Raw genomic sequence first — 24683 nt, 5'->3', positions numbered from 1 at the left:
AAACTCACAAACAAGGATGGCCTTTTAGGGAGGGTGATAGTTTCGGAGATAGGCACATGGCAGAAGGAGCTGAGCGGGTTTCTTCAGGGTGCACTCCGCATGTTGCACGTTGAGGATCCATTCGTTGCTAAAAGCTCGATTGATATGGTGCAGTTCCTAAGAACGAACACTGACAAAGGTATTTCCGCCTGCTCCACTGACGTTAAAGATTTATATTACTCCATGCCACAGAAACCGCTGTTGTCGTGTGTTGAAGATTGTATTGACCATTATGGCGTAATCACGTTTCAAACAAAGACGGGCATGTCAGCTAGCAGGTTCTTAGAACTTCTTACGTTTTATTTAAGGTCAACGTATGTTGAATATGATGGACAGGTGTATCTTCAAAAAGAAGGGGTTTGTATTGGGTCGTGTCTGGCGCCCATTTTAAGTGATATTCTTTTGGCCCATTATGACAGACGGATCGAAGCATGCATGTCAGCGGTGAAGATCACCAAAGTGTTCAGATACGTAGACGATTACCTTGTTTTGTATGACTCCACTCAACATGTTAGTGATGTAGTTAACCTTTTCACCCATCATCTTGACAGTCTGGTGATAACACATGAGCTACCCGTTAAGGATGCCATTCAGTTTTTAGACCTATGAATATTTCTGTTTGAACATCATGTGTGTTGGGATTATCACCCTCGCGACAACAAGATGCTGCTTCCATATCAGTCATCCCATTCTAAGCTGGTGAAGCGAGCAATTGCCACCCTTTGTTTTGGCAACGCGCTTCGCAAATCATGCCCCCATAAGATATCTAGTAGTTTTGTTAATCAGAAGGAGCGCCTTTTAATGGCAGGTTACCCCGAACATGTACTTATCCCAGTAGCAGAAAGTGGGCTAAGAAAATTAAATAGACAGATTGATACCTGTGTAAACAGTTCTCAGGGAATGAAAAAGGTTGTTGTGCCGTATATTCACAATGTGTCACACGCCCTGAAGAAAATTGGCCAGAAGGTTAAGGTAGATGTGCTTTTTTCTGCCCTACAGAAACTAATGAGCATTTGCAAGGCCACGGACCCATTAGCCAAGAGGCGTGCAGAATGTGCGAAGAAACATCAGAATCCGTTTGTGCCATGTGTAAATAATGCAGTGTATCGGTTCCCGTTTTCTTGCGGCAAGGTCTACATTGGGCAGTCGGGGAGATGCCTGAATGATAGGCTAAGGGAACGCAAGCAGAAGTTGGGCCGTTATCGTGATGGGCACGTGTCTGTGCATTTTAATGATTGTGGGTGTCAAGCGTTGTTTAAAGAGTGCACAGTCGTATATAGGAATGCAGATAAGACTACCAGAGAGATTGTGGAAGCCGCCATGATCGCGAGGGCCGGTGATAGCTGTGTCAGCTGCCCGTCGGTGGCGCTCACTGCTAATGAATTGGCCTTTCTTGACGCTGCAGGTTTTCATGGGCGATGAGTGCTGCTTTGCGTACGGATCTATTTATACCGTTGCTTTCGAAAATAAACAATCAGTTGAAAGTTAGCGCCTGTCCTGTTGTCTCTTCCTCGTCCGTGTGTGTTAGCGCTATGCCCCATTCTAAAGACTGCATATTCTTAGAAAGAAATCTGCGCACGGAACCGCTTGGCTAGGTGTGGCACGTGTGGGTTGTGTAGGCATGGGACGTGTTAAAATTAGTGACGTTTTTTGGGGGCGTGCTTGAGTGGTTTCTTGCGTGTTGAGCATTCTCCTTCGCAGCTTGTGGTTTCCTGTTTTTTCTATCAATAAACGCTCAGTTGAAGTTTGCGCTCCGTCCTGTCTGTCGTCTCTACCTTGTCTGTGGTTTATATTGCGCTATTCAGTCATGTCTGCGGTTAATACGCACCAACTAGCCCAACTCACGTCTCTTAAAATTATGAATCATGGCGTAATGGGTATTTTGCTAGTGTACATGTATTAGTAGCCCCAAGTGAGTTTACAACGGGCTCTAGAAATGCCGCTAGGCCTGGCATTCCGCGCAGGCCTGGCATTTTTTTAGGGGCGAAGCTCCTTAGGGTGTGGGTCGTTCTCTCCTCTGTAGTAGTTGTAGTAGTATGTAGCCAGCTCTAGTTTAATGAATTGCTCACTATATGAGCAATTCACTAGATATCCTAATTTACAAGACATCGTAGTGTTCCTTGATTTAATCACACTAAAAGACGTACTTTGCGGGCAATATACTCTAGTGAGCTTGAGCTTTTAACTTGTCGTCTTAATGTACATGATAAAGAAATAATTTCTACGAAAAACGCAAAGCACACCTTGAGCCAGATGTTTCGTTTTGGGACGCTTTATGTGCAGTAAACGCCGTGCATTGTTCGCGAAGCCGGAGCACTTGCACGATCGCGTCCCGTTGGCTTTCGTTGGGCATGCTACCGACCTCGCGTCGTGGAACGCGAAGAGGAACGCTACGGGCGTCGTGTTTTCGCTCTAGCCTTGCCGTTAATTCTCACAGGGCGAGTGGGGTACGCGGTCTCTCTTGGCGCGTTTTCTCTTTCGCTCGGGAGCGGACACTTTCCCTGCATTTCACCAATAACAAAGCGATGATAATGAAGGGACCACGTAAACCAACAGTACAATAAAAGTTTGATGTTTATTATATACAGGGTGTTTCACACTCTTTATATGATGTACTGGGCGGTTTACCGATGATTCCCTCCGGAGTATAGTGAACTAGAACCAACTTCCTAGTGGCGCGAACGGGAGGGTTCAGGCGTTCCTCTTGGCGAAGAAAAATCCAGGTGGCGCCAGTGCAACTTTTTCTAGTCGCACCGCCCCTTCTGCTGTAGGCGCTTGCGCGCCTTTCTTGTGTGCATTTCTCCGCGTTCCGCGTCGTTGCAGTGGTGCCATGCATTAATAGGCAGTTTTAGTTGAGCACCCGCTACATATATATGTGCACGCAGCCTGTCATTGGGAATGGCTGGCAGGCTGCGTCTGCAGAGCTGCTGCGGATGCCCAAACAAAACTGTCTAACGCGTTTAACAGAGAACATGTATGCCATTCGCTTCGACTAACTTCCAAGGAATATCGTACTCAGCTGTTTCAGGAGGCTGGAACAATGTATACACGTAATTGTACCCGCAATTGAGAATAATTTCATCTAATTTTAAGCAACTCGCACGCAGTGAGTGCGGGAGATCGAAAAATGGACAATACGCTGGGGATGAACTGGAATCGTTAAAATTTATTATCATATTCGTATATTTTTCTTTATATTTCACTACAGCTGCTTCTACTAAGGCGCAGCTACCATATTTCAGACGCGAGTATAGACGCCAGCGCTACACCAGCTCACGGCGTCTCACCGTTCTTCAACGGCGGCCGCGGCGGCGCCGAGCAGTGCTGTCAGCACTGGACGCCTGTCCGAAAAAAAAAAATAATAGTAACTGCGGCGTGGCAACAAAAAATGCCAGGCCTGCGCTGAAACCGCCGCACAGTCACAGCGAAAGCTGGAAGAGCGGCGATTCTAGAGCCCGTCGTAAGCTCTCTTGGGGCTACAATACAAGTACAATAGAAACGTACCCACTACGCCATAAATCACAATTTTTGTGAAGTTGGGAAGCGCCTACTATGCCATTATTTTTCATTCTGCGGAGAAGCGAGGCACCAGCTACACGTCTGTAAGGCATTATGTGCAGTTTGTTGACGCGACGACTGATGACGATGAAGAATTAAGGCTCAGCCCTTTGTAATGGGTTGGAAGCTTTAAACGGCCCACCAGTTATGTAATTTGCTTCGGGTGACGCCCGCTCGCTATTTCCCTCTCCCGTCATGCTGTATAACATACGTTGACGTGAGACAGAGACGGGGGGGGGAGGCGAAGAACTTTACTGAGACCCCGAGGAAATGGATCATGCGCTTATGGGCTTCCTTGGCAACCAATACAAGTGCACTTGCGAGCAAATCACTGCGCTCTAAATCATTGTAATTTTACTGCGACCCCGAGGAAATGGATCATGCGCTTATGGGCTTCCTTGGCAACCAATACAAGTGCACTTGCGAGGAACCCACTACGCTATAAATTATTGTAATTTTTGAGGAGTAGGGCAGCAGTCCCTGTGCCATTTTTCGTCATTTCACGGAGAGCCGTGGTGCCTGCTAAACAAATGTAAGGCATTATGCGCACTTTGGTGATGCTGTGCCTGATGACAACGAAGAATTATGGCAGAGCTCTTTGTAATGGGTTGGAAGCATTCAACAACCTACTCGTTGCGCAATTCGCATTGTGTGACGACTGGTTACAGAATTCGCGTTGTGCGACGCTTGGTGCTTATTTTACTCTTCTACCACGCTATATTGCATATGCTAATGTGGTTCCTTCCCGACATGAAGCCTGTATAGGACCTTTTTGCAAAGCAATTTCAAGCACCGGCATGGCTCAGAGGTTGAATACTGGGCTCCCACGCAGAGGGCCCAGGTTCGAACCTCGTTCCATCCTGGAATCTGTTTCTTATTTCGTTTTTTTTTTTCTTATTCCGAGCGATACTGGTAACGGACACCGGCGGCGGCGGCGGCAGCGGCGGCGGCGGACAACTACGACGCCAAAAACGGCCGGTGAAATGATCTCATAACAGCTTTCGCTGTAAAAGAGCAACGCATAGTGAGTCCACTATAGGCGAACGCATCGGAGCGCTAGAAAAAAGTGCAGCCGCGATCCTTGCGGCGAGGAGACGCGTTCGGTTTCAGCCGCTGCATTGCCAGGCTCCTCCGCTCGCACTACTAGGATATATGTTCTAGTTCACTGTACTCCGGAGCTTCACCCTACTCATCATCATTCACCCCGTAGATAGGCTGTGATTTTTAAAGACGATAGCCTTTCTTGGGGAACTTAAACGCGGAAATTTTGGTCTGTCTTTATGTTTCTCGGCCCGTCACTCGATTCAGCCACCTGGCCAAAGTTGAACCATTTGCTTACCGCCCACCCATCTTGAACTGGTACGGCTGTTCATACTTGTGAACGTTGTCGATCAAAGAGTTACTATTACGCACATCTGAGGCGCAGCATCATTAGGTAAGTATTAGGTGGTGTGTTCCTTTAATATAAAATACATAGATACGCAATTTTAAAGACCCTAGTTTCTTAAGCTGCGCTGAAAATGCGACTGCGCTGAAACTTGTGTTGTGTTTCGGTTCATGTTGTGATCAAGCTCATGTTGTGTTTCGGTGTCGGTTCAGTATAGCATTGTACGAATGACAGGGGGCGCCGCTCCGGCATTCCTGTTTTACCCAGGCGACGTGTAAATAAGAGAGTTTGTGGAGAGTACTCGATGAGTGCGGACGTTCCTTCTCCTTCGGCGCATCGCGCCAAACCGCGTGTTCGGGCTGGCCGGCGTCCCCGCCGGTCGCGTTGGTCACCGCCGGTCCTCGCCTGCCGCTGCGCCGGTACTACCAGCCCGCAACACAGCACTCATGTTTCCCGACGTATTGCCAGAATGGCGTCCATATCTCACGCAGCGCCTCTTCTATCGTCTTTAGACGACATTTGCAGCGAAGCACGCAGATACGCGGCCAATTTTTAAAGACGATAGTCTTTCTTGGGGAACTTAAACGCAGAAATTTTGGTCTGTCTTTCTGTCTGTCTTTCTGTTTGTCGGCACGTCCCTCGATTCAGCCACTCGGCCAAAGTTGAACCACTTGCCCAAGGGCCAGCCGTCTTGAACTGGTATGGCTGTTCATACTTGTGAACGTTGTCGATCAAAAAGTAAATATCATGCATATCTGAGGTGCAACATCACTAGGTAAGTATTAGGTGGCGTGTTCCTTTAATAGAAAATGCATACATACGTAATTTTTAGGACCCTAGTTTCTTAAGCTGCGCTGAAAATGCATAAGAATGGAAGCTTGAGCGAGTTGGTATGCGTTCATCTTTGTTGAAACAGCGCTCACTAGACGACGACGAAGTAAAAGAAGGCACAGGACAGGCGCTGCCTGTCCTGTGCCTTCTTTTACTTCGTCGTCGTCTAATGAGCGCTGTTTCAACAAAGCAGCGTTGTGGGCGGCCTTCAGGCTGCCGGTTTGGGCGCCGCTCTGGCGTTCCTGCTTTACCCAGGCGACGTGTAAATAAAAGAGTGTGTGGAGAGTACTCGTTGAGTGCGGACGTTTCTTCTCCTTCGGCGCATCGCGCCAAACCGCGTTTTCGGGCTGGCTGGCGTCCCCGCCGGTCGCGTTGGTCACCGCCGGTCTTCGCCTGCTGCTGCGCCGGGACTACCAGCACGCAACACAGCACTCATGTTTCCCGACGTATTGCCAGATGGCGTCCCTATCTCACACAGTGCCTCTTCTATCGTCTTTACACGACATTTGCAGCGAAGCACGCAGATACGCGGCCAATTTTTTAGATGCGAACCAGCTTTTGCGCTGGGCTTTGTCCGTAGTTCCATTGGCGACCGTCCGCTTTCTACCACCTAGCATGCGCGCGCTCGCGCCAAGGAGAAATCTTCTTCCTCTTGTTCTTCGACCGCCTTGATGATGATACCTGCAAAGTACTTTAGGTGCCCGGGCTCCCGTATGCTGTCCTAGCTTGGCGTAACGCAACCACGTGTGCTGGCACGCGCTAGCGCGTTCGGGCCTGTGTAAGGGGCTGGGTAAGACGCTGTGGCCTCTCCTCCTTACACTCTCTCACCAATCACGTGGTGGTGTCGGCGAACGAGATTCTGCAGACGCGCGATGAACCCTCGTGGCGTGCTCCAACAAGAGTTCGGGACGAGTAACAGCAACAGCAACTACAGTGAATTCATGGTGTGCTCCACTTGCAAGGACGCGTTAACATCGGGCAAGGTGCCCGTGATGAACGGAACTTTAAGTCGATCAATGCGCTGCTTCGCATCCCCACATGGTTCCCTTTAGTGGGAGCTGGTGAACATTTTTATTTGAAATATATTACGGGACCCCTTTTGCGGCGTTTACTCAATAGCTTAATGAAAGTTAAGGCAGAGGCACAGCCAGACACTTTTCTCGCGTTAGGGAGGGGTACAACCAGCCTTTATGTATGTTCATGCGTGTGTTTGTATGTGTGCGTGTACATACATTTGCGAAATTCACAAATCTCGAGGGGGTGAGGTGTTGAACCGCCCGTAGCCCAGGCCCCTGGCTACTCCAACGATAGAAGGAAAACGTAAAATTAGTAGGAAATAGGTGAGCCCCTAAACCTTCAAAACAGAAAACAAGCAGCACTAGTTAAAAACGTAGCAGCTAGATATACGCCGGATGTCCCAGCTAATTAGGGCAAAGGCTTAAAAAAAGTGTTTTCATTACTAAGTAATAGTTATTTAATTAACTTCAATTAAGCAACTGTTAAACTGCCAGTGTGAATTTAGGAGCCGTTCTCCGCGGGCACGCCAGCTTTATCGCTCAATCGGGAATAAGAAGCTATCGCTTCAAAACGAAATGTGCATGCGCCATGAAAGTGCATTAAATACGTGAAACAGCCACCAATATGCGCAGTAAAGCGTAGCATCTTTCGGACGTCCTTATCGGAAAGGGCCGTGGGGCTAATACGCGGAGACCAATTGGGTGAAAACTGCATAAGGTGAAATCTTACCTGCAGGTCTTGAGTGCGGACAATTCTCTCACATACATCGAGTCCATCACATACGCTTTTTAGAAACTGCAAAATATGTACAAAAGTAAATCAGATAACTTCTTTACAGTGTGTCTGAGACGCATTGTTAATTAGTATTTTTCACTTTCACAATTAGCAGTCTAGGCAATAATGTTTTCCAATAATGTAAAGGTAACACAGTGGTTGTGTGTTTGTGCCTATATTACGGACGACTCCTTCATTTTATACCGGCTAACTTCATTTGCGTAACTCGAATATTTGGAAACATGTTTTACTGTCGTAATCCCGCGCGCCAAACTAGGGTAGCCTGGAGGTCGGCAAAGAAAAAGGCGAGTTAATGACTGCGTTCATTCAGCATTTTGACATTTCAGACGCCGCATTGCGAGATGAGCTGGTGGCACTCTCCTGGCAACAACAAAGTGGTGAAACGACACAGCGCATTTAGTCTAGCGTAGTTCTGTTAAAAACTGTGCCACATAGATATTCAGGAGACTGTAGATTTCTCCTCTACAGACCAGCCCATACTCCGAACTCAAAGCCCACACTGCAGTCACAATCGATACGACTGGCATGTGTATTAACGCATGCAGTCACAACGAACAAAACAGAACAGGCTGAGGTAGTTAGCCATAGCCGTGGATATCCCCTCCAACAAACACACATTCATGCTGAGCGACTCACAAGAAGCTATCACAAATTTCTCGCAAGGACGGATTTCACAACAAACCCTTAGAATCCTAGTTAACAGCCAAAAACTAGCCGAAGTAGATGAACCCAAATATCTGATCTGGTTCGCGGTGCACCCAAAGAGTGATACTTTCAAGCCGAACGAGAAGGTCAATGAGTTGTCGCGAGAATTAACCCACCGCGCAAGCCGAGGCGACTATCTCGGTGATAGAAATTTTTGGCGCCGCCAACCTACCACTCAAAAGTAGTATTCCTACTCTGGAGTAGATTGCGAGGTTTTTTGTGGAAACGGAGGCAAAAAGACCGTGACAATCGTAGAAGCTACGTCGTCGTCCTCGTTCTCTTCTCGCGCTTCCCTTGTTTTTCACTGGCAGTGAATCTTTGTGCCCTGCCCCCTCTAACAGACAAAGCCCTCCGGGCGAGTCATTCTCGCGTCTTTCGTGTGAACGGCTTCAGGTGGGCAACATGTGTTCCCTGAGTCTTGCATGAACGTGGACCACTTGTATTAAGACATGCAGTTTCGTAGTTGACCTCACCAAGACGACCCAGAATCACGAACGGTCCGGCGTAATGTGCGAGTAACGTTAGGCAAGAGCAACGTCTGAGCATTGGGGTCCATACCCACATTTGCTCACGGGGCACGTAGGTTATATGCTGGTTTAGTTGATGTCGTAGCGTCTTTTAGGGGAGTCTTGCACGGTCAATGTACGTAAGCATGCTAGTAGACGAGCCTCTTCTGCACGACACAAAGTCTCCGCAATAGACAAATCGTCATGGTCTACGAAAGGAACGATAGTGGCCAACGTATCTCCAGGTAAGCCAGCGTAGATAAGGAAGAAAGGGCTGTAACCTGTCGTTTTATGTTTCAGAGTTGAAGGCGTACTTCACACACGGTAGTTCTTCAACCCAGTTGATGTAGATGGAAGCGACGAACAGTGATAACATGTTGATTAATGTTCGGTTTATGCGCTCGGTCAGGCCGTTAGTTTTTTAATGATAAGCTGTTGTTGGGTGACGGAATTTGGAGGCACAAAAACGAAGTAATGCTTCCACAACATCGGCGGTAAATTGTCAACCACAGTAACTTATAATCACGCGAAGGGCCTGTGTCGGTGTGTGACTGAATGCAATATGAACTCGGAAACCTGGGCCGCCGTGGCAGATAAGGTGGCCGTCTTGAAGTACCGCACCAGGTAGTGAGCACACGATTATCCTTAGGTCTAGGCCGACCTTTTCTCTAGGTTTCACTGAGTGCAAGTGACCTACTGGACCTGATCTGGGTCGCCTGTGGCTCTGACACCGTGTACAACTGGCCATGTAGGCATAGGCGTGCGCGCAGGGGGGGGGGGGCAAGGGGAGCGGCCGCCCCCCCCCTTTAATCACCCTAGAGGGGGGTGCAAAATCTGCCCCGTATATTGACCCTTCTAGTCACCTAAGAGGGGAGGAGGCGCAAAACCTGTCCCATACATTGACTTAGTAGGGTGGGGGCCGCTGCGATGAACCTTTGCGCCCCCTGATGGGCAATCCTGCGCACGCCTATGCAAGTAGGTATCACTTGTTTTGTGTATTTGAGGCCAGCAATATCGTTGTTTGGTGCGACTAAGTGTTCGCCCGGTTCCTGAGCGACCACAGGTCGGACCATCGAGGGCAATACGCATAACATGTTTGGAGAGACAAAGGAACGGCTAGCAGAAAGCGGGCGCCTGTCGTTAAGAAGTTCCTGTACCAAAGACCACCCGGGGCGCAAAAGCGGCCTCGGTTAATGACCCTTGTGCTGCACGAAAGAGAGCTTTCAATCTTGGGTCTTTGCGCTGCTCAGCGGTAAAAGTTAAGGCGCCAGGGCAGTCAGGTGACAGAGAAAGGATAAGAAGGTCAAAGTTATTGGCTTCACAACTCGTTGTACGTAGTGGCATCCTAGAAAGGCAGTCCTATGCATCGTGTCTACGGCCACTCCTTTGCGATATGAAGACATGTTCCTGCAGATGCGGGGCATGTTTTGCCAGGATGGGTCACGAAGGTTTACCAGCCAACACATGGTGTTTGCTGACGAAGCTCAACGGGCGACCGTAGATGTACAAGGGAGGGGGAGGGGGGGGGGGAGAGGGCGGCATCTACATTCGAACGCGAACAGTGCGGCATCTACATTCTCGGCTGTTGTGCACTTTTTTTTTAACACGAAAGCGTTTTATGCCGGGGTCCACCACGGCTCCACTGACGCATTTCCGTCACGGATATGACGTTGTAAAATATAAGAACTAACATATGGCAAAGAAAAAACTAGAAGAATAAGTTCCGTCTCCTGGAATCGAACTTACGACCTCTCGATCACCAGCGCGCAGCGCGAAACGACTCAGCCACAAACGGCACGTTCTTCGTCCTACTAACGGCGTGCTATTTATATACACCATTTGCCAGTGGCGGTACTCAGAGATTAGGGTACATTAGCGTGTTTTCGTTATCACTAGCGAGATGGCGCGAAGGGCTCGAAGAGCGCGCTTTAAATGTCGTCACCCCCCGCGTTGAGATGAGCGTGTGCCTCTGCGGGCGTGGTCGCTCCTGCGCGCGCGCTTATCTTGTACGTATTGGGCTTTGACCTCAAGTTTGCGTTCAAGTTACACAGAGCACGAAGGTCATTTTGCTCACTGCAGCGGCCGCTTTTGCGAAAGGAGCGCGCTGCTCACAAACAAATAAGTTACAACTGCGACAGTTCGCGCTCATCCTGTGTATACTTGTGCGTTCGTTTCATGCGCCCTCCTTTGTATTTGACCAGTGCGCTTTAACTGTCGAGCTGTGACAGTTGTTTGTTCGCGCTCATCCTGCGTATGTTCATTCCGTGAGTCCTTTCTGCTTGAGCAACGCGTTGGAAGTTTCAAGCTGCTTGCCGTTCATCGCGTGACATTACAACTTGTTGCTATAGCATTCATTCCTTCGCCCTCGGGGCGAAACAATAAACAACAAACGCTCAACTACGTCTGTGAAGACACGTTTTACTTTCGTGTTATACCGATTCCTATGACAGAGGGTTCAACCATGTTTTTCAATGCAGTTGTAGCCAGGATGGCAGTAAAAAGCCACTAGCGTCACTGATGATAAATTATGAACCATTCTCGCATCTTTTTGTTGCCACCAAGGTCGGAGCGTGATGGAGACAGCGCGCCGCTCTGTTCGCATTGCCCACTGCAATCCAAGCGAAATCGCTATGTACGAGTGAAACCGCTGCACGGCAAACACTACGAGTAGGCTTTCCTGTTTGGTCACAGTGCAATTGCGTTCAGGCTTGCTTAAACCTCGGCTTGCGCCCGCTACGCCATGCTATTTCTTCCCAGAGCGCTGAACGAGAACAGCACCTATACCGATGCCACTTCCGTCTGTATGAATCTCTGTTGGCGACGAAGTATCGATGTGCCGAAGTATCGGCTGTCAAGTTAACGAAAGCGTCAACTGACGAAAAGCGACATCACACTCACGGGCCCACTGAAACGGAGTTTTCTTGCGTAGAAGATTTCTTTTGAAAGTAAACGACATCAGCGAACGTAAGTATGAACCACCGAAAATATGAGCAGAGCCCTGCGAAGCTACGAGGCTGTTTCACCGATTGAGGTCGCTCGAATGCTTTAACGGTCGCTGTTTTCTGTGTGTCACATGTAGTGCCATCTTTATCGACGAGATGTCCAAACACCGATGTTTCGCGCTCGCCCAAGTGGCGTTTTTTCGAATTCAGTAGGCCAGCCTTTTACCTTAACATCTTGACGAGTCTTATGCTCCAGAAATGGGCGTCTAAAAATTACGACGTCATCAAGAAAACACATGCAAATCTACCGTTTCAAACCGCGCAGAATAATGCCCATGAATCTTCTGAATGGCGCAGGCGCATTACATAATCCCAAGTGCATTACGCTGAGTTCTAAAGCCAATCAGGCGTAACGAATACAGATGTTTCCTTGTCGGCTGCATGCATCGGAATTCGCCAATAACCTGATCTCAGTCAACAGAAGAAATGGCGAAGATTGCATTAAATCGGGCAAGCCTTGAGGCAGTGGAACTGGACGATTATGAAGCCTAATCTGGTTGCTGCTAGGTATTTGCTAAGAATTAGCTAGGTGATGTCCGCAGCAAAGCTTTTACGGCCGGCTTATACAGCTGTTAAAAGTAGGAAGTTCAATGCAGGTAGTCTATAGCGTCAGCCATACGCGGCTACGGATACAGATCTTTCCTCGTAACATAAATCAGTCGACGATAGTCAATGTAAAATCTCCGTGCATTCTTCACTCAGGGGCGTAGCCAGAAATTTTTTTCGGGGGGGGTTCAACCATACTTTATGTATGTTCGTGCGTGCGTTTGTATGTGCGTGTGTATATATACGCAAGCAAAACTGGAAAATTTCGGGGGGAGGGGTGAACCCCACCCCCACCCCCCTGGCTACGCCCCTGTCTTCACTAGAATGACAAGAGCAGCCCAGGTACTCATCGATTCTTAATTTTTTCCGTATTCCAGCATCTCTCGCACTTGCTCGTTGAGGATCATGCACTCTGATGCTGCCACTCAGTAAGGCTTCTGCCGTACAAAATGCGCCGATTCAGTCTTAATCCGATTACTTATCCGAGGCGCTGGAATTGAAGGAATTTGGCTCCTTTTTAAAAATCTAGTATATTCGAGTGCTTGGAGAGAACGCCCAGGAGTGTGTGACGTTTGCTTTGCCAAGTGACTTGCTGATTACTTGAAGCAGTTGTGAATCATCCGTACCTTGAGAACCTAGATGTCATTCTCGCCCGTAGGATCAACCAGCGTAACCAGCCTCCTAGGTTATTCGGGCTTAAATACTGTAAGCTTCATGCCACCTGGAAGAACTGCAGGCCACATTGAACTGTTTCTTCACACACCTGCGCGTCCATCAACTATAGACTCCAGGCAATGAGGAATTAAAATGTTCTTGTTCAGACAGGCCAAATGAATCGGTTCGAACGCGGCGTCGACCGTGGCAAGGTCGCTACCAGATCAAGCCACGGGAACACGCGGCAGAAAATGCTGGAACGACCGTGTCCTCGCAAATAAAAAAAAAAAAGAAAGGCGCATTCATCACGGCATGAATTCTCCAAGAGCGCAGCCGGGAGACTACCGTGGATGAAAAGGTGCCAACTTCTGCAGTCAACAGTTGCTCCACACTCCCGCAAGGAACAGCCAAAATAACATCATGTGTAGGCCACGTAATTACCACAAGTTCTGTGCAAATCACCTTGCCGGCCAAGGACACGTCCACAGTACAAACTCCAACAGGACAGAACGCGTCATCGCTCACACCACACGACTCAGACAAAACATCAGTTTAAGTCCGAGAAGTTTCCTGAAATTAACACTCATCACTGAGACTGTCGCTCCTGCACCAAAAATTTCCATGTTGGGTTCGCCGCCAACAAGTACATGAACTCTTTTCAACATAGACACTAAGGGGGTACATCTGTAGATAGTGCCTGACATCTCGCGGTCTCACCCGCATTGGTCGGACCGAGTAGCATTCCGGCGCCGGTGACCGCGTGCGTCATCGCAACGATGGGGATCGGGGAGCTGGTGGCGGCGTCAATCTCCGATCAGAAGCCGGAGGGGTGTGCGTGGTGGCCTTGGTGTAGAAAGCAGGTGGTCAAAAGGCTGGAGGACAAAGGCAAAGGCTGTCGGCGATATTAGGGGTGGTGGTTGCAAAAACGTGAGATGTATGTGACCGGGGAGACTGAAACGTGCACTGCGAAACGTGGACTGCGTCTAGGCGTCAGTGCCTTCGTCTCGGCGTGTTTTTCTGCGCCATCTAGTGGTTAAGAAATAAACTACAATATCCGATCATAGTTGACACAAGTCAAGGCACGAGACAAGTCAAGAGATGGCGCAAATTTTGTGGAGGTGATCTGTAGTGAACGGTGACGGTTGGTACGACTTCTACGAGGCGAGCAGCAGCGAGGGAGGAAAAATGCCTTCCGAGAGCGGTGGCTTTGAAGGGCGACTGCAGTCTCGGCGACATCGAATATCTCCTACATCTTTGCAGCGATCTCTGTCCACTGCACTGGGTCCGCGAACGGATTCAAGCTACTCACGTAGGCAAGGAGCTCCAAATCAGTGGCGGATCCAGAGGGGGGGCGGTAGGGGCGATCGCCCCCCCCCCCCCAAAGTCAGTGTCAGCCCCCCCCCCCCTGCCTGCAATGCCTGTCTGTCTCCTCATCCCTACCCTATCACTCCCCCCCCCCCCCCCCGGTCAGATGAAGGAACCGCCCCCCCCCCCCAAAGTTGGCACCTGGATCCACCCCTGCTCCAAATCGAGGGCAAATCCGAAGTGGACGTCGGATTTATTCGCTGCCGTGACCGCCGTGCCGCTGTCGGATGCAGCCATTTTGCTTGTCTCGACCGGTCGAGATCTCGCGAGAGAAGCGCCCGTAAGGTACGCAACGGCCGTAGCGGGCGCAACGTAAGCGCCGAGATCTAGCGTGCGCATCTCTTGCGCGCGCAAACGCACGCATCTCTCTTAGGTTCAGCGCATGCGCAGTCTTGCTCTCTCTCACCCGTTGCGTGCGCAAGGCCGTTGCGCGCGCTAAACTAAAACTCTCTAATAACAGTAAACAGAGCGGGCCTAGAAGAAAACAAAAATGAGGCAGGGCGCGTGGCAAGGGTAGGCTTGCCACCTGCCTATTTCAGATTAGCCCGGCCGTTTTTTTTTGTTTTTTTTTTCAGGTAGTGGGCCGGTTGCCGGTGTGCCACGAAGACCCGCCATCACAGGCCGTTGTTTAAGTGCCCAGCACTTTAGGGAACCTGCTTGTCGTGCATCAATCTCATGTGGCGTGATCACGCTTACAGTAAAGCGCTCAATACAGATCATGAGAAGGCTAGCGATGCTCAAACCCGGGTTAAGATGAACGAACAATGTATAAATAATTAAATTAACAGAAATAACCATGAAGTAATTGCATTAAGTAACTTAAAATCGCTCAAACGTTTCGGAAACGTGGGGATGATTCCAGCGGGGCGCTAGAGATGGCGCCACCGCTCGCCGAGCGAGCGAATGCCCCTCCCCCTGCGCCGCCTCTGCGTCGGCGCTGCGAAACAACCTGACGGAACTTGCTGCAGACGATGCGTATCTCAACTGCCGTAACAAGTAGGAAGTCAAGATAGCGCACCCAAAGTAGCACACAAGTGGCACGACGACTTTGTGAATCTGCCTGTCAAGATTCTACTCGTGCCGGGGAAACCTTGCATGCTTACCCCAAACATTGGCATGACTGACGCTTTGGTAAACGGAGCAGTGGAAGCTCTACGAACAGGATTCGCTTGGTGACCGTCCGACGCACATCCTCTGGTTTCACAGTAGTGGAGTGGCGAAGCATTTTTGGCCGTCGCATCACGATTTATTTATTTATTTATTTATTTATTTATTTATTTGTTTGTTTATTTATTTATTTATTTATTTATTTATTTATTTATTGTTTATTTATTTTAACAGCGAAGCTGCTTAAGGCAGCCGTAATTTGTGTGGCCTACCCTGTGCGGCCTATCAGGCATGTGCCACAGGAATAGGGTAAATCCCACTACTAGCCACGGGACCACTAAAGATGAAGAAAGCAGCAGTTGGTCCAACAAACGCCTATTTGCCTCAGAAATTTGTGCGGCCTATCAGAAAACTATCATCATCTCTAAGGGGTACGTGCTACAGAAATTGGGTAAATCCCACTACTCACCACTGTTCCACTGAAAAGGAAGAAGGCAAGGGTTAGCACAACACGAGGGAACGGGAAATGCAACGACGGCTGCGAGAACACCCCGAAGCGATGGAAGGCCTTTGCCAACGACGACATGCCGGTAGACCTATGAGAGCTGCGAATGCTCGGTTTCAGCGCGAGTTTCTGTCTCTGGAGTTTGGACATCCGTGTCGTGTCTGCTGTCCGTGAATAAACTGTAGCCTCTCTGCGCTGAGAATCAACCTAGAAACTACCTAGCATCACCTAGGCAAAGCCTAGCAATGACCGTCAAGCGACCTATAAACACAAGCTGCATCACCTAGTTAAGGTCTAGACACAAACTAGAAGCAACCTTCAGAATCGTTAAGTAAAGAGGAGTGAAGACAACACAAAAAAAAAACGAGAAGGCGCACGGCTGCGCGAAAGGAAGGCAGACACAAAACCTTATCTGCGCATGCTCAGGCAAGAGGTGATGCTTATCAATCCGGCATGCTAGCTCACGTTTCTGCCATTCCACACTTATACAACGTGAACAAATGCAAACTATGCAAAACAGAAAATCACTCATACAGACGTATTCTATGGGAATATCCCGTTATATCAGCAAGTTCTCCTGAGGCAATCCGGGAGCGGTGGCGGAAAGCGCTCCTCAGCTCGAACGTCGAAGACCAAAAATGGGCGATCCATTGGGCCATGTAGGCTATTCGCCTCGTGGGACACCGATGGCGGCGATGCGCCAATATCGGTGGCACACGAGGCGGTGTCACTTGTTGTAAGTCGTGCAAGGGGTAAGAGAAACATTGATCAACTAATTATATGTATAAACCGCATGATTGACTGCGTTCACCGCAAGACCCGTCGGTAAAGATGTGATGCGAACCCGAGTATGTCTTGGCGATGTATTCTAGGACAATCTCCAAAATCTCAATTTGTGGCATATTCTCTTTCGCTTTGATACCAGAGATGTGCGAAGAAACTTGCATAGAGGACAGCGTCCAAGGTGGAAAATTCAAAGGCTTGAGCTGCCGCATCCCTGCAGGAATGGGTGCAGCTATTTCGTGCAATGCACACCAAAGCTTGAATTAGCGCAGCTTTTAGCGAATGCCCCCAAGGAAGTGTTTTCTATCTGGGGTGACGTGTCTAAGATGAACGCGCAAGACCTCTCGCTGACTAAGGATGTCAAGAGATAGGCATCTTGATTTAGCTACCATTCCGACGCACGTCATTTTTTGACAGGCCAAGGCCTATTCGTAGAGTGTTGTAACGTGCGCTGCACCAAGTTTCTTTTTGCTGGTCAACGATACTCGCTCTAGTACCGTCACGCTGTAGCGCAGAATACCATCGTCGTAAGCTTTGTGTAAAAGCATCATAGAGTGGCAATCACTACCCCATCGTGCTCCTGCTGTGTACAGGAGTACTTATGAGGAAGCAGAAATATATGCACAAAGTTTGTTCACCTGTGGCGACCAAGACAGGCTTCTATCAATGTTTAAGGCAAAGAACCTTTGGCGTTGCACATAAGGAAGAGCGCGTCCACTGAATATTACTGGGTATTTTTCCATGCTCTACCCAAAGAAAGCCATGACGAGGCTTTTTTATGGTGATAGGTGCAGCCCTCTCTCTGCCAAATACATAAAGGTGTTTACCAGCGCTTTCCCTAACCTCTGCTGATGACATGACGAGAAACTGATGCGCTTCATATGCAGATATTTTCTTCCTGCATAGTGATGTGAACATTACATGGTAACTGCTTCTTCATATGAATGAGCACAATATTGAATAGCAAAGGGCTAAGCACAGCGCCCTGGGGCGCACACTTCTTCATATCGTATAGTGTGAAGCATGGTCCTCTGCGGTGCTCATGAATACTTGTCGCCCTTGCAAATAGTCCTCAAATCATGTACGTTATACTCTTCCTCAAAGACCGATCGCAACCAGGGCTTCAAGTGTTTTAAAATGCAATACTTGAATACCTCGATATCCATAAAGCTAACAATTGTTATGTGCCCCTGGGTGAGATCTCCAATTTATGAAATGAAGACTATAACGTTCTCACTAGGTGACCGGTGTTGCCAATAAATGCCTTCATTTCTTGTGGGTCACGTTCCCTGCTTTCAAGTAACCATCATTGTTTTATCGCGATATCAATTATATGGAAATTATCGACAGGTTTTTGACGTCATGTCGTGTATAAAGTCCAAAGTGATAACATCCCCCGCGCATCGTATGTCCTACCGCGGGTAAAAGGGTGACGGACGCGGCTGAAGCAGAGATCAAACGAGCTAGCCCATCTCCGTCCCTCGGACGGCACATGCGATAACACCACTTCGCTTGGGAGTCCTGCCATCAAAGGAGAGAGGGAACGCCCCGCCCGTTTTGAATGATTGCGAAAAGACGAGAGCGGGGGAGTTGCTCAAGCAGCAACATTGAACTTTGATTCTAGGGGTGCGGTCACGATCGCGGGCGCACGCGCTATCTCGGCAGCCATCAGCGCTGCATGCTGCGCTGTCAACGCGAAGACACTGTGCGGAAAAAGCACCTTTCCGTGAAGCGGCCGTATTCTCCGACACCGACGTTTTGTAGAGTTACGCGAGATCGGATCCAAAAGAGTTTGCTGCCAGCCTCACTTCGTATAACATTACAACTTCTTGTTACCGTATTCATTGCGTCATCCCTTGCGGTGAAACTGTGACTTTTTTGTGTACCATTTTCTCCATGAGTTTTCCTACGAAACTTAAAAGGGCTATAGGTCTGAAAGAACATAGATTGTTGGTTTTTTGCCTGGTCTCATAACTGGGACAATTTTTGCCAGCTTCCATGCAGCAAGAACTTCAGCATTTATCCAAGAATTGTATTATCAGTCAAGCAGCCGAAGAAGAGAGTGCGGGGATACATGCGCGATTGTTAATAAGTAATTCCGTCATGCACATGAGAAGAGATTTTGTCATAATCATTGATAACAGCGCTCATTTTCTCCGGGGAAAACGTAGAGTGCAGAGCTGGTATAGCTCAACGTGGTGCATTAGATTTAAATGTGTTAGTCTTTAGTAACTGTCTTGTGCATCCATAAATACGCTTACAATTTTCCTTGGCAACATCCTTGAGCGGCATTTGCTCATGAAGTGAGAGTGCTGTGACGGTGAAGCTGCTGGGGCTCTCTGCGGATTCCTTTGATTACGTGCCAGATTTCGGCTATGGTTATCTAACATCCAGGGTTGCACAAAGGTTTCTCCATCTCCTTCTCTACAGCTTGATTAAGTAGCAAATGGATACGTCTGTGCGCACGCCAGGAAGCACGGAGATCTTCGATGTCTTAGTCCTTAGCGCTTTTCATTCCACTCGCATTCGTATTGCAACGAGTCTCTGAAATGCCTCATCATCTGCTGGGATATGAAGTCCTTCCTTCTGGTACGTGTAGTTTCTATCAGACAGTACAAAATCGTAGGAATTCCTACGAAATCGTAGAACAAAAACTGTATGCAAAATTTTTTTCATGCTTTCCTGTATCTATATATACTTGGTTTCTTCAATATAATTTTCAGCAGGTTTTATGATCCGATGTCACGGCTTGGCGCTGCTGGATCGTCGGAATAGTATGGGGGCATCTGCGCTGCTTTCTTCGCCTTCAACGTTCCTCGAGGTGAACCAGATGCGGCGACAACACTGCAATTGTGTCCTGAACTCTTCAAGGCTGTCAGTGCCCTCGTCAATCGCCTTGGACCCACTTGGCTCAGTTTGACGGTTTTATGGACTGGAGATGAACTATTTGCAGTCGAGGCTGTTCGGAGGAGGCAGTCCCTTGTGCACTGCTTTCTTCGGCATTCTCCGAGATGCACCGGCAATTAGCCGAGCGCCTGAGATTCCTCATCGAGCACCTTTCCCACCCTACGAGATGCCTTTGTGGCTTTGTGACCCCATCGGGAGCGGGCCGTCCGCTGCGCCGGCGACGCTATCGAGGCAAGGAAAAACTGCACCTGAGAACACACCTGGCAACACGACCAGTTTTCAGGCATGTGCGCCGCCGGGATCCCTTCACTATGTGTATTGTGCTCCATTGTGTCGTTTGTTCACCTCCCGGACACCGTCCGTTGAGCCAGGCGCGCCACTTGTCTCTTTCCTGGGGTGAGAAGGAGGCGGTGCTTGACTTTTATTGCGATAGGAATTATATGGACAGTCTCGGCTGGTTTTTGCCGCCGCCGTCATGCACCCTATATGTGTAAGTATATATTTACAGGCACGTAGGCAAGGGGGGGGCCCGGGGGGCCCGGGCCCCCCCCGAAATTCGTCCAGCCTTTTATATTCCCGGGCAACTTTTTTTTTCTTTTTGCCATGAAAAGACTTTCTTTCGAATAATTAGGCCTTGGGCCCCCCCCAAAGAAAAATCCTGGCTACGTGCCTGTATATTTATATATATATATATATATATATATATATATTATTTATATATATATATATATATATATATATATATATATATATATATATATATATATATATATATATATATAAAAGTCCCAAAGAAAAATCATTCATAGAAATGCTTCCGAAGCGCGGAATCGAACCAGCGACCTCTTTCTCCGCAGCGCGTGGCGCTAATCACTACGCCACAAAGCACCGATCCTTCAGGTAGGTAACGGCGACCGTTATTACACACCCTTTACCGCTGGCAGGACTCAGAGACGGCAGGCGCTTATAAGCGTTTCTTCATTACCAGCGAGATGGTGCGAGGAGCGCAACGGCCGCATTTAAAAGTCGTCGGCCAGCTCGCTCGCTTCTTCTAATATTTGCCCAGGGAGAACCTTGCCCTTCGGCTGTCTGCTCGTGCGGTAGGGAGAAATCGGCGGGGAACACAGGGGGATTGCGGATCACGTGCTCACGTCGTCACAGATTAGTGAGTGGGCGCAACTGCCCCCCCCCCCCCGCGACTTCTCGGAGGAGACGGGGACCTTTTTCCCGACAGGACAAGCGATCCCCCGGCGGTGGGGGATATGGCGGAATTTCGGGCTCTTGTTTGTCCACATTGTTGCACTTGCTCCTGCAGCAAGCGGCAGTGGGTGTCCAGTCTGCAGCTCGTCAAACGGGTCGTACAAGCCACCAGAGTAGTCTACAGTAGTCTAATAACACTGGTCTCCCACTCCGTTCGCCTCGCCTCGTCTGTGTGAGTGGGGGACATTGTGGAGACTTCTCCTCGCGATCTGACGTCACTGGGCTCCGCCTTTATCCCCCGAGAATTTGTCCCCCGTCCGAATACCCCTTTACTGCCGGGGGGGGGGGGGGCAGAGGTTTTTGCAGCGTAACTGCGTCCGTCACGGGCCGCTTTTCTTACTATCGCATTCATTGCTTCGCCCTTGCGGCGAAACTGTGACTTTTTTCCTTTAGGGGGCGGAGATGAAGATAACGTATTGATGGACTGTCCTGGACTTGACTGTTTTCTCCAACAGTGAATCCTGGGAAGGCCCAGGCTTTATAACGCAAGCGTCGAGACGCTAGGACGCTACCACACGCTACGAAATCGTCATGTAAATAAACGTTCTTCTAATCAGCTCCGGCTCCTCAGCTCGACTTTTTCCTGGGGCCTTGCTGCTCCCCGGTCCTATGGGCAGACCCCCAACTACAACATAGGTAGTTAGCGCCCGTCCTCGTGTCACCTTTCTTAGTCCTGTGTGCGCGCTCTTTTTTCCGCTTCAGCGTAGGAATAATTTGAGCTCTGCTGGTTGCGACTGTGATTCCTCTATTTACGGCTGCTGCGTACGCTTCCCAGTCACCGTATTTTGTCTGCATTTTTGTCAGTGACGCCTGGTTCATCAAGAGCTGATATCAGAATTGGATTGTGATCACTACCTCGCGCTTCCAAGTCAGCACATCAACTGAACATCCAGCTAGTGTTCCAGCTAGTGTTACACGTCAATGCAACTATTAGTTCTCGGATTCTTCAAGTAAACAACACTACCATCATTCAGTTGTTCACTGAAATGCCTTGTCAAAAGCTCCGCAAGCTTAGCTCCACGTGCGCATGAGTGTGGAGAACACCAAATTTCGTTTGAGCACTGAAGTGCTCTGTGAGCTGCGTAAAAAGCAGGCGTACTCTGGCTGGCGCTAACCGTAAGTAAAATGACGTCACAATTTGAGTTGTTAAAGGGAAATGTAAAGGTTTCTTTTGTAGGTTACCGTGTTCAGGTCAGCTTCAGCTATTTAGCTAAGTTTACAACTCAGCTCCATATAATTATTTGCTCTAGTAGACACCATGGATGATCAAGGATGTTCTGCCTTGCAGGGTGTTTTTGCTGACAAATGGAAGGAGGGATAACATGAAGCCCACAAGCCTATTACTCGCGTAAATTTGCATTTATCAGTATTTAGCATCATGTGTCGCGAGCACTGGGTTACATTATAATGAATCATTGTTCCGAATGGTACGTTATTTTTGGAAGTATAGTAACTATTATCCGAAAACAGACGTGACTCAAAGGATAATTCCTACCTTGGCGGTGAGAGGAGCGCTAGGATAAGGTTTCATTTTTAAAAGAATGTTAGTACAGTTCTTGAAGAAGTGGTTGATTCCGCGCCCAAGTTCCCTGGAGACAAACATTGCTGGAAAGAAAACAAAAATAAAAAGGTGTAAAAAATTGCAGCTTTCTATTGAAGAGTGGAACGCGGTAGCGTTCCGGGACTCGCTCGCGTCGCCTTTTCATTCGCTTGCTATCCATCTCTTTTCGGTGGACAGCTCAGCGGTGACGTAAGGCAAGGAACGTTTGTGCACTAGTGATGCAGGACTATCGGTAAGTTGACTGATCGATAGCATAGATAGTTTTTTTTAAGCTGTCAATAGTGTAGACAAACTATCGATAGTACTACTATAGACAAACTATCGATAGTGCAATCGGTAGTACCATCGTTAATATTACTAGTGATACTACCGCCACGCGTGTTTATTGCTTTGTTTTGGTGTACTCGGGTTTCACCCACAAAGACTGCTAGCAGCGTTTGACGCATACTGCGCCGTAATGTTTGAGAAGCTTCGCGATTGCTTGTGATCATTTTGTTAAAATTACGCGCCGCACGCGAATAGTCAAGCTTATTCGAGAGCTTACGCGAGCACTGCAGCGATTACGTTGGAAGGTTGGATGACATGTAAAAAAGACGGCGCGTTCCACCAATGATCAGATTACTCCACGGCCAACGACAGTTCTCGCCGCTGTCAGTGCGCAGCGTGTATCGCTTGTATAGCGAGTTTTAATTTTCTGGGCACAAGTTCGCCAAAATAAAGGGCTCCGTATTTCCTAGTCTTGCTCTGGCATTCTTCACTGTCAAAACCACGTGACAATACTATCGACAGTGGTGTGAATAATGATGCTGTTGCTGGTCGGCCATATTGCCAAAATATTTGCGATGGCCTACTATCAGCTTCGCTTATTTTATAAGAAGCTTTTGGCGACAGAAGTACATTATTCCCGCAGTGAAATTGGCGGAATATGTCCATCAATAAATTCGCATACAAAAGCAACCAGTTACATTTGTCAATTAACAAACTTAGTGCTTGGCATTTATTTTTTTGAAGGCATAATATGCAATATAAATTTGAAGCCGCGCAGATGTACCACATGTAACGGCTTCCTTATCGTACCACATGTAACGGCTTCCTTCCTGTAACGGCTCCAGTATCGACCCCGCGTGCGCGGAAGCAAGTTGATTCTGCAATGAGTTCGCGCTGTTGGTTTTATGCTATCGATAGTACCATCGCATTTACTATCGATAGCGATATCAATAGTATTTTTTATCATCGATAGTTAGAGAGTGATTCAGCTATCGATAGTATTGATAGTACCATCGAGAGCTCCGCATCTCTACTGTGCACATGACATTTGCCGTTGTACACTTTCCTGGGCGCCTACTGCAAGTATAGTTGCGCAGTACCCACTACGCCATAATTCACGATGTTCTGAAGTACGCACTACGCGCAAGGGTAAATTATATCAGTCGCGAAAATTGGAACGAAAAGTGGTCCAAAACCTATTGCCACAGACATCAGCGCACGCCATACGATTGAAGCGCGGCTAGCTGAGCAGGGGACGCATAACGAAAACCAAAAACTAAATGAAATGTTTTTTTTTTCGAATACTCTTAAATTTATATATGCCAAAGTAAGCTAGAAACTTAGTTTACGGTTTATCTGACGCTTGGCTAAATAGCTGTCCGCCTCATTTTTTGGTCGAGCGTCCTAAATGAGGGGCGTATGCAGGCAGTCAGTTATGTGTGCTGGTGTTTAGTTCGGCACATTGTCGGGTCGACGAGGCATCACTCACTCGTGGGGGGGGTGGTTTCGTGCGTTTCTTCCGTAGGTGATTCCTTTGCTAAAGTTTTGTTTACTGGCATGACACTTCAGAAAAGCTGAACTGGCTTACAGAATGTGTAGATAACCACTCCTGTGACTGCAGACTGCTTTCGCTGGTGTCAGGCTGGCATGCCCTTGCCTTTCATGACGGTCAATGCGACTCGCTAAGCGAAGAAACGATGTAATGTAAGGTTGCCAAAGTGATACTTTGAAGGCTGCTGTGTCGCTCCAGTAGTTTTCCTCGATTGGGCAAATGAGTCTTCGAACTATTGTGTTTCCGTGCTCGTGAGCCGTTGTTTCATAATTTCTTAACCTACAAAGTATTTTGGCGTATATTGCAAGTGCACTATTTGGCTAATAAAAGAAGCTT

Source organism: Rhipicephalus sanguineus, chromosome 8 (genome assembly GCF_013339695.2).
Source record: "Rhipicephalus sanguineus isolate Rsan-2018 chromosome 8, BIME_Rsan_1.4, whole genome shotgun sequence".
Taxonomy (NCBI): domain Eukaryota; kingdom Metazoa; phylum Arthropoda; class Arachnida; order Ixodida; family Ixodidae; genus Rhipicephalus; species Rhipicephalus sanguineus.
Note: the sequence above shows the minus strand (reverse complement) of the source record.